Genomic DNA, 16,025 nt, shown 5'->3' with positions numbered 1-16,025 from the left:
GGTGTGATTTTTATATTGCCCACACCTGTTATTTGCCCCAGGTGAGTTTAAAGGAGCATCATATGCTTGAAACACTAATTTTGTCCAGAACATTTTTGGAGTTTGGTGTGACATTATGTCCAATTTGCTTTTTCCCCCTCCCTTTTTTGGTTTAGTTCTAATACGCACAAAAGGAATAAACATTTGTATAGCAAAACATGTGTTACTGCTAGAGATGAGCAAATTTACAGCGATTCCATTCGTCACGAACTTCGCGGCTCGGAAATTGATGATTTTAGCCTGCATAAATTTCAGGTGCTCCGGTGGGCTGGAAAAGGTGGATACAGTCCTAGGAGACTCTCCCTGGACTGTATCCACCTTTTTCAGCCCACCGGAGCACCTGAAAGATGAACTAATTTATGCAGGCTAAAGCCATCAACTGCCGAGCTGAGAAGTTAGTGACGAATCGAATCACTAAATTCACTCATCTATAGTTACTGCAATCCTTTTCTGTGAGAAATACTTCATTTTTTGGAAAAATTTCAGGGGTGCCAACATTTACGGCCATGACTGTACATTGGCTAAAAAAAAAAAAATATAATTATATATATATATATATATATATATATATATATATATATATATATATAAAATAAATGTATATTTTTGGGTAAAAAAATTACTGTTCCTGCAGGCATTGCCTGGGTGTCTCTGTATGGAGACAAAAAAACGGAAGTGAGGGTAGGACAAGCAGGGCTCTGTGCAGGCTCCTAGCTTGTCAAAAAAGCCTGCTTTGTTAGCCGGGAACATGTCACAGAACCTCAGTGCCCAGGGCCCCCCTGCCCGCCCTCAGTGCCCAGGGCCCCCCTGCCCGCCCTCAGTGCCCAGGGCCCCCCTGCCCGCCCTCAGTGCCCAGGGCCCCCCTGCCCGCCCTCAGGGCCCCCCTGCCCGCCCTCAGGGCCCAGGGCCCCCCTGCCTGCCCTCAGTGCCCAGGGCCCCCCTGCCCGCCCTCAGTGCCCAGGGCCCCCCTGCCCGCCCTCAGTGCCCAGGGCCCCCCTGCCCGCCCTCAGTGCCCAGGGCCCCCCTGCCCGCCCTCAGTGCCCAGGGCCCCCCTGCCCGCCCTCAGTGCCCAGGGCCCCCCTGCCCGCCCTCAGTGCCCAGGGCCCCCCTGCCCGCCCTCAGTGCCCAGGGCCCCCCTGCCCGCCCTCAGTGCCCAGGGCCCCCCTGCCCATTATCTCACTGTGACATTAATACGAAGGTTTACTTGTCAATACACAGTGGGGATCAAAAGACATTCTTATAATATATGTCAACAAAAGTTATATTTTATTTTCATCATTTACACTTTCAAAATAACAGAAAACAAAGAAATGGCACCTGCAAAAGTTTGGGCACCCTGCAGAATTTTTAGCATGCACTGCCCCCTTTGCAAAGCTGAGACCTGCCAGTGTCATGGATTGTTCTCAATCAACATCTAGGAAGACCAGGTGATATCAATCTCAAAGGTTTTTAATGCCAAGACTCATCTGACCCTTCCCCCAACAAACAGCACCATGGGTTCTTATAAGGCTTCTTTCACACTACAAAATTCTCAGTTTTTAAACATCCGTATGAAGTTCCATCTGAAAACCAGCTGGAAACGGCATTAACAAAATCCTATACGTCTGTTAGAAAATCCCATTATAGTCTATGGGATTTTCTAATAGCCGTTTGAATCCGTTATAGTCAGTTATTGATAACGGACGTTATTTTGTGACAGAAGATAGTTCGGAAGAAAATAGTTCATGAACTGGGATTTTCTAACGGACGTATAGGATTTTGTTACTGGAATTTTCTAACCGACGTATAGGATTTTGTTACTGCCGTTTTTGTAGTGTGAAAGAAGCCTAAGCAGTTGTCTAACAATCTGAAACTGAAAATAGTTGACGCTCACAAAGCTGGAGAAGGCTATAAGAAGATAGCAAAACATTTTCAGATGTCAATATCCTCTGTTCGGAATGTAATTAAGAAATGGCAGTCATCAGGAACAGTGGAAGTTAAAGCAAGATCTGGCAGACCAAGAAAAATATCAGACAGAACAGCTCGCAGGATTGTGAGAAAAACTATTCAAAACCCACGTTTGACTGCACAATCCCTCCATAAAGATCTGGCAGACACTGGAGTTGTGGTCCACTATTCCACTATAAAGAGATACTTGTACAAACATGGTCTTCATGGAAGAGTCATCAGAAGAAAACCTCTTCTAAGTCCTCACCACAAAAATCAGCGTTTGAACTTTGCAAATGAACATATAGAGAAGCCTGATGCATTTTGGAAACAAGTTCTGTGGACCGATGAGGTTAAAATTGAACTTTTTGGCCAGAATGAGCAAAGGTACGTTTGGAGAAGAAGGGTAACAGAATTTAATGAAAAGAACCTCTGTCTAATTGTTAAGCATGGGGGTAGATCAATCATGCTTTGGGGTTGTATTGCAGCCAGTGGCACAGGGAACATCTCACGAGTAGAAGGAAAAATGGATTCAATAAAATTTCAGCAAATTTTGGATACTAACTTGATGCCATTTGTGAAAAAGCTGAAGCAAAAGGGGTACTCCGGCGCTTAGACATCTTATCCCCTATCCAAAGGATAGGGGATAAGATGTCTGATCATGGGGGTCCTACCGCTGGGGACCCCCGTGATTTTGCACGCCGCACCCAGTGTAAAATCAGTCCCCGGAGCGCGTTCGCTCCGGGTCTGATTACTGTCGATCACGGGGCCGGAGCGTTGTGATGTCAAGGCTTCGCCCCGTGTGACATCAGGCTCCGCCCCCTCAATGCAAGCCTATGGGAGGGGGCATGACCCTTTAAAGAGAGGATGGCTTCTACAAATGGATAATGATCCTAAATACACCTCGAAATCCACAGGGGATTTCATCAAGAGGTGTAAACTGAAGGTTTTGCCATGGCCTTCACAATCTCCTGACCTCAACATAATTGAAAATCTATGGATAGACCTTAAAAGAGCAGTGCGTGACAGACAGAGATCTCAAACAACTGGAAGACTTTTGTAAGGAAGAATGGGCAAAGATGCCTCAAAACAAGAATTTTAAGACTCTTGGCTGGCTACAAAAAGCATTTATAAGCTGTGATACTTGCCAAAGGGGGCAGTACAAGATAACTCTGCAGGGTGCCCAAACTTTTGCAGACGCCATTTTTTTGTTTTCTGTTATTTTGAAAGTGTAAATGATGGAAATAAAATTAACTTTTGTTGACATATAACAATGTCTAATCTGTAATTTGATGCCTTTTGGAGATTTCTTCCATCTTTCCTTGGCTTCTTTATGCACATTAATAAAATTTTTTACCTGGGGTGCCCAAACTTTTGATCCCCACTGTATTGTGGGACTCTTGTGTATAATTATTCTCTAATAATAGCCTATGCTGCACTATATAAAGCAAAAATAAATAAATAATAATAATCCAAGAATGCTACTTTAAGATTTTTCTTAAAATCACTATGGGACTTAGTTCACTATGGGACTTATTGGTAAAAAGCTAAGAAGCAACTAATAAAGATCCATGCGGTCTATATAAATTAGTCAAATACTCATTCAGGATAAAGGTCAGTACAACCACACCCAGAGGAACAGTCACAGTACAGTGATAAGACTGATATTACTCATCTATAAAGTTCAATGCCTGAAAAAAAAAAAAAAAAAAAAAAAAAAGGCTTCCTAGAATTGTGTCCCACAGGTCAAACATAAGTTCTAGTGAAAAATGTATTCACATATTACCAGCAGTCGGACTCGCCGCAATCTGTAACGTATCCCCTATCCTTAAGATAGGGGATACGTTTTTCAGCACTGGATTTCTCCTTTTATAGATCAGTGCTCCCCAACCAATGTGACTCCAGCTGCTGCAAAGCTACAATTCTAAGCATGCCCTGACAGCCGAAGGTTGTCCATGCATGCTGAGAGTTGTAGTGTTGGAACAGTTGGAGATACATTGATTGAGATAACACTGCAATAGGGACTTTCAATGGGACTCTCCTGCAGCGGAATGTCTGTGCGGAGTTCTTCTGGAGAATTTCGCACAGGAATTTAATTGTGTAAACATTGCCTAAACATTGATCCAGATTAAAAAAAAATAAAATAAAAAAAATAAAAAACACAAAACAATCAGAACTAATCTCTTCAATTCGCCAACTATCCAGCACAGACCCCTTCCCCACCCAGCTCCCCTGGGTTTTTGTCACATGCCATCATGCCTGAGTGGTGCTGTCAGTAGGATGGCACATGACCATTCGGGACACTCATTTGCTGCAGTAGGTATATGTTGACTGATTGAGTACTGTTAAGAAACTGGATACCTCCTTTAATCTGCCCAAGCGCATGAGGTCTGATCCCGAATTAGATTATATTGTAGCTATTCCTGCATATGTTGGGTAACTTTTTTCTGTACTACAATAAGGGTGTAGACATGCACTGGAGTTGAATCTTTGTTTTACTGCAAATATTCTGTGAAAAGCCACAATTCAACCACAGGAGAAGGGGCGAGGGAGTATCAAAACCTGTGTAAAGCAAGAGCAGTGCAGTTGGCCATAGCAACCAGATTGAGGGTTTTTCTTACCCAATTTTTAAAGGCCTTTTTAGGAAATAAAAGGATCAATCTTATTGGTTGCTATGCAACCGCATTAGTCTTCCTCTACAAAGTTGTTGATAGATCACCCCTAGCAGATCTGTAAATGAGATTGACACAGGAAGATGGCGGGGAGGGGGGGTCTGACAAAAGGAAAATAAACTATTCCTGTGGACTACCTGATGCTTGGATAGAGACTGGACAGTGCTGGTGCCAGGGAGAGGACACCTCGGAACACCTGAGAAATCGGGGATATAAGATGAGGTGAGGAGGGGGATTCTGGCAGATGCTGTCTGAAAATCTTAGGGAAAGAGTTGCTGTCAATACAACAGCAACTTAATACAACCTCACAATCCTTGTAGTTTTAAACTTTTAGGCAAACTTCACGCCGCAGAATGTCTGCCCGGGAAAATTACCAGACAGCATTCTGCAGACAGCAGGCACCGGCAGAACATGCAGACGCTAGGACTGCTTGGAAATGTGCCATCTTCATAGATCTTCCGAGCAGATTCTGCAGAAAGAATTTCCACGGCAGATGTTATCGTCTCGGAGATTCCGCTGTTTGCATGGTGCAGCAGAATTCTATTGAAAACAATGTGACTCTGCTGGATTCCGCTAAAAAAATTACATCACGTAAATGAGGCCTTAAGGGCCTCATTGAAAACAAAAGTCTAAGGGAAGGGATTCTTAAAAGGGACTTATCAGTATCACCTGCACTTACCTGTTGGTAAAGGCTTGTAGTGTGGGTGACACTGATAAAAATTATACTGACCATGCGATCCGTGGCCCGCTTCGTCCGTTATGCTTCTTTTTCAGTATATGCAAATAACCAGACTTGCACTTACACTGATCTCACCACAGCTTCATCCTCTGTATGCCCACCTAATGTATATTCAAAAAGCTTGGTCTGCCTCTAGTTCCGCCTTGTGGCTACTGCACATGTGCCGCTTCCACAGTCTGATAGGATAGGAGCAAGCAACCATAGAGTTTTATGAATATAAAATGAGCCAAGCAGACACAGGACAAAGCAGTCAAAGCAGTGGTGACATCAGCATGCACAGGAAGGGGCTCTTGAGAACACACCAATCAATGCGAACTGCAATATACCCCATCTAGAGAGATGCGACATCGGGTGGGGCATGTGACAAGGTGGGGATGTGACATGAGAAAATGTGAAATGGGGGAGGGAAGTGATATGGGGGATTTAACCATTTGTTTATTATTTCTCATATAGAAATCGCCATATTCACCTCCATAATTGCACATTTTCCCAACATCGTGCAGCCCTAGTTCACACTTACGAAGTTCATTCGGCGCTTCAGAGTGAGGCCAGTAAGCGCTAGGATGGCACAGACATTGCTGTCCCCATAGACGGCAATGTCTGCGGAGCAGATTCCGCATGAAGAATTAGAGTTAATTCTTTAGGCCGCAGAATTTCAGCGGTGTGCACTGTGCAGTGGAATCCCATTGCCAGTAATAGGATTCTGCTGCACCGGAATTTTCAACTGAAATTTCTAAATCAGAATTTCTGTAGTGTGAACCTAGCCTAACAGTACCACCAGATCTGCTGGTTGCATCTCCCGCTGTCACTCCGTGTTGGAGATAGGAAAGCCAGCAACACTGGATCACAAACATAGTGGTCCTTGTGTGTGGAAACCAGTGTTTGTTGGGACCATAACTATGTTAACCTGGTAACTGGTTTTGAAGCCCCCAAAATGTCATCGAAAATAGGAAAAAGTGAAGATTAAAGGGGTTCTCCGGTAGAAAACATTTTGGCATCAACTGGTGCCAGAAAGTTCAACAGATACTTCTATTTAAAAACTGTAATCCTTCTAATACTTATCAGCTACTGTATGCTCCAGAGGAATTTCTTTTCTGTCTGACCAGTGTTCTCTGCTGACACCTCTGTCCATGTCAGGAACTGCCCAGAGCAGGTAGGTTTGCTATGGGAATTTGCTCACGCTATGTTTAAATGGGCACTGTCATGAAATCAAAAAATTTATATGTTGTAGTACTTAAGTACTACAACACATCTCTAATATACTTTAGTTAAAAAAAAGGGATTTTAAAACCGTTTAAAATCCCTTTTAAATTCGGCCACTAGGGGTAGCCCTCCTAGTGGCCGAATGCATTCGGCAGTGACGTCACTAATGAATTTCGACTCGTTGAAGCCTGGCAACGAGTCGGAATTCATTCACTGCGGTGCTCGCTCCCACCTGTCAGACAGGCGGGAGCGAGCGCTTTGAAGGAAGAGGACGCGCGCAGGCTCCCTGGCCTCGCACGCCGGCCCCGGTAAAATTACTGTTCTCAATGCTTATACTTTTGCGGGGGGAGGGGGGGGGTAGTGGGTTTAGCGGTGCAGCAGGGCGGGGTTGCAGGCTGCGCAGCGGGAGAGGGATGTGCGGCCATCACGGTGTTCACCTATACAGTATGCCTCCAGTTGTTTCCCCACTACAGCTCCCAGCATGCCCTGACAGCCAATAGATGTCAGGGCAAGCTGGGAGTTGTAGTGGGGAAACAGCTGGAGGGAAACTGAATAGGTGAACTAAGGGGGAGGGGGAGTGAGTTGAGCGGCGCGACGGGGCCGGGGGTTTGCGGGCTGCACGGCGGGGAGCGGGATGTGCGGCCATCACGGTGTTCACCTATACAGTATGCCTCCAGATGTTTCCCCACTACAACTCCCAGCATGCCCTGGCAGCCAATAGATGTCAGGGCAAGCTGGGGAGTTGCAGTGGGGAAACAGCTGGAGGCGCCCTGTATAGGTGAACTACGGGCGGAAGTGTCGGCCCCAGCAGGCATCAGTGACGTGGTGCCTGCTGGGGAAGTCTGCCTGGTAGTGAGCACACTATCAGGCAGACAAAAAGGAATTTTTAATATGTAAAAAAAAAATTAAAATTAAAGGGTACCTCTCATCAAAAAAACTTTTGATATATTATAGATTAATGTATGCAGAATAACTTTACAATTGCATGTTATTAAAAAATATGCTTCTTACTATTTAATTTTCCACTTTGAAGAAATGACCACTAGGGGTCTCCCTACCAGTCCTGGCAGCAAGCATTTCAGACTCATGCTGGAGTCCTAAACACTACGAGCTGCCAGTCTGCTTTGTTCACAAAGGAGAACACTCAGAGCTGCGAGCCTGCTTTGTTCACAGCCTGTTTGGCTGTGAACAAAGCAGGCTGGCAGCTCTGATTGTTTAGGACTCCAGCATGAGTCAGAAATGCTTCCTGACAGGACTGATCGGGAAAAATACAATAGAAAGAAGCATATTTTTCATTAACATGCTATTGGAAAGTTATTTAACATTCATTAATCTAAAATATATCAAAAGTTTTTTTTGATGAGAGGTACCCTTTAAAGAAAGGGAGGGGGTAAGGGATAGATGGGTAATAGGCAGGGACAGAAAAAAGAAAAAAAAGTGATGGCGGGAGCTACCCTTTAACTTTCTGGCACCAGTTGCTTTCCACCGGAGCACCCCTTAAAAAGGAAAAATAAGTAGATAACTAATACAGATAAAGTAAGTCCTTAGATATAAGAGAAAGAAAGATCTGCTGGGAGCTGTAAATCACTGTCTCTATAGAGGACATGAACTTCTTCAGGGTCCTGTACAGTACACATAGTGACCCAAAAAAGTAAAATGGAGCCGCCTTCACCTGGTGTCCAAAGAAGCAGCTAACCCTGGCACAGGTAAATACACAACAAGTACTATCTACCTGTATTATACGGCTCCTAGACAGCCAATCAGTGCATACGCTTCAGGAATACAGGTGTTTTACCAGTGAATGCCCATTCTAATTGACCAGTTCTTCCAGTCATTGACATGCTTCACATATCTGGACTGTCCATGGCATTGTATGTTGAGTCTGGTTTCAAGTTACACTGGTCCAGAAAAGACCATTGTATGCTGAAAACATTGTAATCTGAGAGACAGACCACTGTACAGGAAGAAAAACTACTGTAGTGGTTAGAGCAGTGTTTCCCCACCAGGGCGCATCCAACTGTTGTAATACTAAAACTCCCAGCATGAGAGAGATGCAGTTTTGCAACAGCTGGAGGCGCACTGGTGGGGAAACACTGGGTTATAAGGTGATTTGTTATGTGGGTTCATAAATAATATAGGCTTTGGAATGCCCAGGGATAATAAAAAAAAAAAAAAAACACAACATATGAGCACCCACAGGGTTCATTCCAATGAACTTAATTAACCCCTTTATGACATAGGACGTAAATGTACGTCCTTGTGCCCTGGTACTTAACACACCAGGACGTACATTTACATCCTGTACATGACCGCGAGTGGTGCTCGTTTCATGAGCTATAAGCAGCCAGGGACCCGCCGGTAATGGCGCACATCAGTGATCGCGCTGCTGTCCACCATTAACCCCTCAGATGCCATAATCAATACAGATCACGGCATTTGCGGCAGTGCGGTCACTAAAATGGATGATCCATATTGGTGGACGAAGGTCCCCTCACCTGCCTCCGTCCATCTCCAGGGGTCTTCTGCTCTGGTCTGAGATCAAGCAGAAGATAGCCAATAACACTAATCAGTGCTATGCCCTATGCATAGCACTGAACAGTAATAGCAATCAAATGATTGCTATAAACAGTCCCCAATGGGGACCATTAAAGTGTAAAGAAAAGTTAAAAGTAAAAAAATAAATAAAAAATTTCTCCTCCCCCAATAAAAATGTAAATAGCCACTTTTCCCCCCCATTTTACCCCCAGAAAGTGTTAAAAAAAAAAAAAAAAAAATTGACATATTTGGTATCGCCACGTGCGTAAATGTCCAAACTATCAAAATATAATGTTAATGATTCCGTATGGTGAACGGCATACACGTTAAAAAAAAAAGTCCAAAATTGCTGCTTTTTTTTATCACATAATATTCCCCCCAAAAATAATAATAATACTTATAATTATTAAGAGTTTCATATATGCAAATGCAGTATCAAAAAAAGTACAGATCAAAAAATTATCCCTCACACCGCTGTTTATATGGAAAAGTGGAAAAGTTATAGGTCATCAAACCTATACCCTAGGGATATAATTATATTGACCAACAGAATAAAGAAAACATGTCATTTTTACTGTAAGTTGTACAGCAAGAAAACAAAACCTTCCAGAATTTGCAAAATTGCAGTTTTTCTTTTCAGTTTCCCCAACAAATAGTATTTTTTTTATTTCGCCATTCATTTTATGGTAAAATGAGTGCTGTCATTACAAAGGACAACTGGTTGTGCAAAAAACAAACCCTCATAATCGTCTGTGGATGAAAATATAAAAATAAATAAATAAAAAAGTTATGATTTTTAGAAGGCGAGGAGGAAAAAACTAAAATGCAAAAATAAAATGGGCTGTGTCCTTAAGGGGTTAATAAACTCCCCTATTCGATCATGTAAATGTGAGCACATTGTGTGACATGTTAAAGGGGTACTCCGGTGGAAAACATATATATATATATATATATATATATATATATATATATATATATGTGTGTGTATTTTTTTTTTATTTATTTATTTTTTTTAAATCAACTGGTGCCAGAAAGTTGAATAGATTTAAATGACTTCTATTAAAAAATCTTCACCCTTCCAGTACTTTTTAGCAGCTGTATGCTACAGAGGTAATTCATTTCTTTTTGAATTTATTTTTTCTTGTTTACAGTACTCTTTGCTGACACCTGATGCCCGTATCAGGAACTGTCCAGAGCATGGACAGCAGAGAGCACTGTGGACAAAACAAAAAGAAATTCAAAAAGAGAAGAATTTCCCTTGCAGCATACAGCAATCAGCTGATTAAAAAAAAAAAAAAAAAAAAAATTAAATTATAATATAAATATATTTTTTTTTATTAATAAATGTTTTCCACCGGAGTACCCCTTTAACCCCTAAAGGACATAGCGCCCTCTGCCAAGATCTGTGCCCATCAACAATAAACACCCCCCCCCAATAGGTCCTCAAGGTTCCGCCGCGTATTTTTCAGCATGACCCGGGCCCTATTAGGGGTTCAGGCTACAGCATTTTTTTCCCGATATAACGGTGTGCAAGTTATAATCCCACAACGTTACATATAAAAGTTACACCAAGCACACACACTACACTTCCCCGTCCCCCCACCACACACATACCCGTGTCCCGTGCCCTTACCCATGAAAACCAGTTGCTGGGTATAAGGATAAGAGGGATGTCCTTATGCTGACCACTATTCATGGTAACGGCAGCTCACCTGTCCCTGTGCGAGGTACCACAACAACGGTCCTCAAGCCCGATTATATTCTGGACTACAATCAGTATATGGGGGGAGTTGATCCTTCTGATCAAGTCCTCAAGCCATACATGGCCATGCGGAAAACAAAGATATGGTACAAAAAAGTTGTGGTCTAGGTACAGGTTGCCATGTACAACTCTTTTGTACTGTCCCCGTACGCTGGCAACACAGGGACATTCCTCCAGTTCCAAGAAGACGTCCTAAAGGTCCTGATCTTTGCTGACCGGGAAAGAGCAGGCCGGACTTCCCAAGGAACTGAAGTAATAGGTGCCAGGATCGTCCCAGGCCAACACTTTCCAGGTGAGGTCCCCCACACTGGAAAGAAGGGACGATCCCAGAAAAAAAAAAACAGAGTGTGTAACAAGAGGGGGATTCGGAAGGATACCATCACTCAATGTGACACTTGCCCCGATCATCCGGGCCTCTGCATTAAAAACTGCTTCAGAGTATCACATGCGGTACAAAATTTTCCCTTTTCATTTAAATTTTCCACAATTTGACCCCAATGTACCAAGTCCAGAGTATATTGCAAATTTTAACTCCATAAACCACTTAATTGCCCAAAAAAAACTCTTTAACCCCTTAAGGACACAGGACGTAAATGTACGTCCTGGTGCGGTGGTACTTAACGCACCAGGACGTACATTTACGTCCTGTGCATAACCGCGGGCATCGGAGCGATGCCCGTGTCATGCACGGCTGATCCCGGCTGCTGATCGCAGCCAGGGACCCGCCGGCAATGGCCGACGCCAGCGATCTTGCGGGCGTCCGCCATTAACCCCTCAGGTGCCGGGATCAATACAGATCCCGGCATCTGCGGCAGTGCGCGATTTCAATGAATGATCGGATCGCCCGCAGCGCTGCTGCGGGGATCCGATCATTCAGAACGCCGCACGGAGGTCCCCTCACCTTCCTCCTTCCGGCTCCCGGCGTCTCCTGCTCTGGTCTGAGATCGAGCAGACCAGAGCAGAAGATCGCCGATAACACTGATCTGTTCTATGTCCTATACATAGAACAGATCAGTATTAGCAATCATGGTATTCCCCTATGGGAACTATTCAAGTGTAAAAAAAAAAAAATGTAAAAAAACGCAAAAGTAAAAAAAAAAAAGTGAAAAATCCCCTCCCCCAATAAAAAAGTAAAACGTCCGTTTTTTCCTATTTTACCCCCAAAAAGCGTAAAAAATTAATTTTATAGACATATTTGTCTATAAAAAGGACTGAGCCCTTTTTTGCAATTATGACCACCGTCACTTTGCGAATTAATAACGCGAAAACGCTTTTACCGAATATTCTGTTTCTGAGATTGCTTTTTCGTGACATATTCTACTTTATTTTGGTGGTAAATTTTCGGCGTTAATTGTATCCTTTTTTTGTGAAAAATCCCAAAATTTCATGAAAATTTTTAACATTTTGCATTTTTCTAACTTTGAAGCTCTCTAATTGTAAGGAAAATGGATATTCCAAATAAATTGTATTTTTCTTCACAAACACAATATGTCCACTTTATGTTGGCATAAAATGAACATATTTTTGCTTTTTGAAAAAATTAGAGGGCTTCAAAGTAGAGCAGCAATTTTCAAAAATGTCATGAAAATTGCTAAATCTGAAGGGACAGATGTTACAGAACTACAACTCCCAGCATGCCTGGGCAGTCTAGGCATGCTGAGAGTTGTAGTTTGGCAACATCTGGAGGGCTACTGTTTGGGCACCACTGTAACAGTGGTCTCCAAACTGTGACCCTCCAGATGTTGCAAAACTACAACTCCCAGCATCCACAGATAGCCTTTGGCTGTCTGGGCATGCTGGGAGTTGCAGTTTGGCCCCCCTAGTGGTTGCCACAGTAAAGATCGATTTACTTTCACTTTCAATCCCCCCCCCCCACTGTCGATTCCCTACCTGATCAGGATCCAGCAGGCTCCAGCGAAGACCCCAGGCCCCCCAGGAATCTTCTTCTGCAGGTATGGCCTCCATCTTCTTCCCAGAGCCCCTTGACATCCAGGGGCGGGCAGAACCCCCTGTCCTGCGCTGCCATTAGTCAGAACTCCGTTCTGACTAATGCACGGGGATAGGAGTAGATCGCAGCTTTGCGACCTCACTCCTATCCTTTAGGCTGATCGGGGCTGTTGCTGACAACTCCGATCAGCCCTATTTTCCGGGTGATCGGGTCACCAGGCATCCGGCTCCGGTCCCCAACCGGCTAGCAGTGGGGACCGGATTTCCCACGGGCGTATGGATACGCCCTTGGTCCTTAAGGACTCGGAATGCAGGGTGTATCCATACGCCCTGTGTCCTGAAGAGGTTAAAATAAAATGTTAATGATCCCGTACGGTGAACGGCGTGAACGAAAACAAAAAATCCAAAATTGCTACTTTAATACATTTTATTAAAAAAAAATTATAAAAAATGTATTAAAAGTTTTTTACATGCAAATGTGGTATCAAAAAAAGTACAGATCATGGCTCAAAAAATGAGCCCTCATACCGCCGCTTATACGGAAAAATAAAAAAAAGTTAGAGGTCATCAAAATAAAGGGATTATAAACGTACCAATTTGGTTAAAAAGTTTGTGATTTTTTTTAAGCACAACAATAATAGAAATGTAATAATGGGTATCATTTTAATCGTATTGACCCTCAGAAGAAAGAACACACGTCATTTTTACCATAAATTGTACGGAGTGAAAACAAAACCTTCCAAAATTAGCAAAATTGCGTTTTTCTTTTTAATTTCCCCACAAAAATAGTGTTTTTTGGTTGCGCCATACATTTTATGATAAAATGGTTTATGTCATTACAAAGGACAACTGGTCGCGCAAAAAACAAGCCTTCATACTAGTCTGTGGATGAAAATATAAAAGAGTTATGATTTTTAGAAGGCGAGGAGGAAAAAATGAAAACGTAAAAATTAAATTGTCTGAGTCCTTAAGGCCAAAATGGGCTGAGTCCTTAAGGGGTTAACAAAAAAAACTGATAAGACCTCTGGGGGTATTTTTCCCAAAAATGGGTCATGGGTCACTGAGTCACTATCATCGGGGACTTTTTTATGTCGCCTCAAATGTGCAGCGCTCTCTCTCCACCTGAGCGGGTGCGCATTTGAGGCAACAGGTTAGGGACGGCCACACACATCATGTTCCCAGAATGATGACTCAGAGCATAGGGTTTGGGGTGGGAATATTTTTTAGTTTTGGCTATGCTCTGGGTCATCATTCTGGGAACATAACCTGTTTTATTATTTTATGTCCCACTGTACCCCACTTTAGTAACTTAGTGTACCCCATTTAACGCTCCTTGAGGGGGGGTCCCGCTGTTCTGGCTCCATAGGCAGCTATGTTAATGGTCAAGGCCCCTGACTGCGCTCCAGGTGTGCACCCGCAGAGCTGTTTACATCCCAATATGAGGTATGTCCTTGCTCCAAAGAAATGTATTTACAAACTTACGGTGACATTTTCTCCTTTTACCACATGTGAAAATGAAAAATTTGGGGTAACCCCAGCATTGTGTAAAAAAAATAAAATTCTTCATTTTCACTTCCCATTTAATGAACATTTATCAAGCTCCTGTGGGGTGTTAAAGGGGTTCTCCGGCGCTAAGGCATCTTATCCCCTATCCAAAGGATAGGGGATAAGATCCCTGATCACAGGGGTCCCACCACTGGGGACCCCTGTGATCTTGCACGCAGCACCCCGTTAGAATCAGCGTTGTGACATCATGGCTCTGCCCCTGTGTGACATCACACTCCGCCCCCTCAATGCAAACCTATGGGAGGGGGCGGCCTGCCGGTGATTGGCTGAGTGCAGTATGACTCGCAGACGAAGGGCAACCAGGAAGAGGATCGCGGCGGAGGCCGGAACCAGTTACTGGAGGCACCGGGGGAGCGAAGGAAGGTATGTACCTGTTTATTTTTTTTTACTGCCGGCAGTATGGACGATAATTTTCCTATTCTGGAGTTCTCCTTTCATATTGCAATGTTGAATTTACCTTACACTTCACAAGTGGACATATTATAGCAAATGACAGCATAGCCCAACTCCCACAGCTCCTCCGAACAGCTGTCATGTCATAGAAGGCTGAGGGGAGTCCTGGAGAGATAGATATATATATATATTCTATCTATCTATCTGACAGACACACACACACACACCTATATCAGTGCTTCCCAACCAGTGTGCCATAACGAATATATATATATATATATATATATATATATATATATACACATACATACATACATATACACACACACACACACACACACACACACACACACACACAATAGGTGTGTGAAAAGTTTTCTGGATAACGCACCTAGTTAATGATAGAACAGCTAAAGAGTATCCACTGTAGTGTGTAATAAATACTTTCATATATACCGTGTACACTCACCTGCGGTAGCGATAGGAGCGGATGGGAGTGACACTGCTTCCAGTACAGTCCAGCGCAGTAGTGAGTGCAGCGCCTGAGGTGTCTAGTAGTGAAGAGACAGCAGGTCACGTGCACACCCGGGGCCGATACTATACGCCAGAAGCTACAGTGTATGGGCTCCAGGGAGACGTGACGTCACTAGGGTGGTGATGAGTGAGGATTATGGCACAGTTGCGTTTGGCGGGTGGGGCTGCGTTTGGCGGGTGGGGCAGCGGTGGGAACTTTTCTTTTTTTCTTTTATGGGGGTTTCTGTATACCAGTGAGTTGCAGGACCTGTGCTGACGTGAGGGTCATGTGACATGTGGACTGTGTGGGAGGCTGCTGTAGATGGGTGTGCTTGTCTCTAGGCAGTATTGTTGAAGTATCTTGTCAGCCTGCTGCAGCCGTTGTGTGTGAATTAGGACTAGTATTGTTACAAGAAAACAAACAAGGGTTTTACCACTGCTGTGTGTGTTGTATGTGGCATAGCTGTATTATATAGAAAATATGTAGAAAAAAGGATTGTATGGCCTAAAACTGCCTGTGCATGAGACTCATGTACTGGAATGTAGAAATATGGGAGTATATCACAGTTATGTAATGAGCTTTCTACTGCAGCATTTCTGGCCCATGTCGCCATACTCTTAGGGACCCTGTGCCGCAGTAATATCTACATCAGTGGTCTTCAAACTGTGGCCAACAACTGCTGGGAGTTGTAGTTTTTGCAACATCTGGAGGGATGCAGTTTGTAGAGCA

General features: G+C 43.6%; 1 protein-coding gene across 4 annotated transcripts in view; it reads right to left on the bottom strand.

The window, feature by feature from the left end:
• Nucleotides 1–15,532, bottom strand: part of LOC130273744 (serpin B6-like) — a 52,762-nt gene extending 37,230 nt beyond the window's left edge. For 2 of the 4 annotated variants that reach the window (XM_056521023.1, XM_056521022.1), the window contains exon 1: nucleotides 15,252–15,532. The gene's annotated coding sequence lies outside the window, so the exon portion shown is untranslated. Of the gene's footprint in view, nucleotides 1–12,766; nucleotides 12,820–15,251 lie in introns of those variants that run through there. The other 2 variants (XM_056521018.1, XM_056521021.1) reach the window with 2 other exon arrangements.
• Nucleotides 15,533–16,025: the final 493 nt, after the last annotated feature.

The sequence above is a fragment of the Hyla sarda genome, chromosome 5, assembly GCF_029499605.1.
Source record: "Hyla sarda isolate aHylSar1 chromosome 5, aHylSar1.hap1, whole genome shotgun sequence".
NCBI lineage: Eukaryota > Metazoa > Chordata > Amphibia > Anura > Hylidae > Hyla > Hyla sarda.
This window is presented reverse-complemented; position numbering and strand designations above follow the sequence as displayed.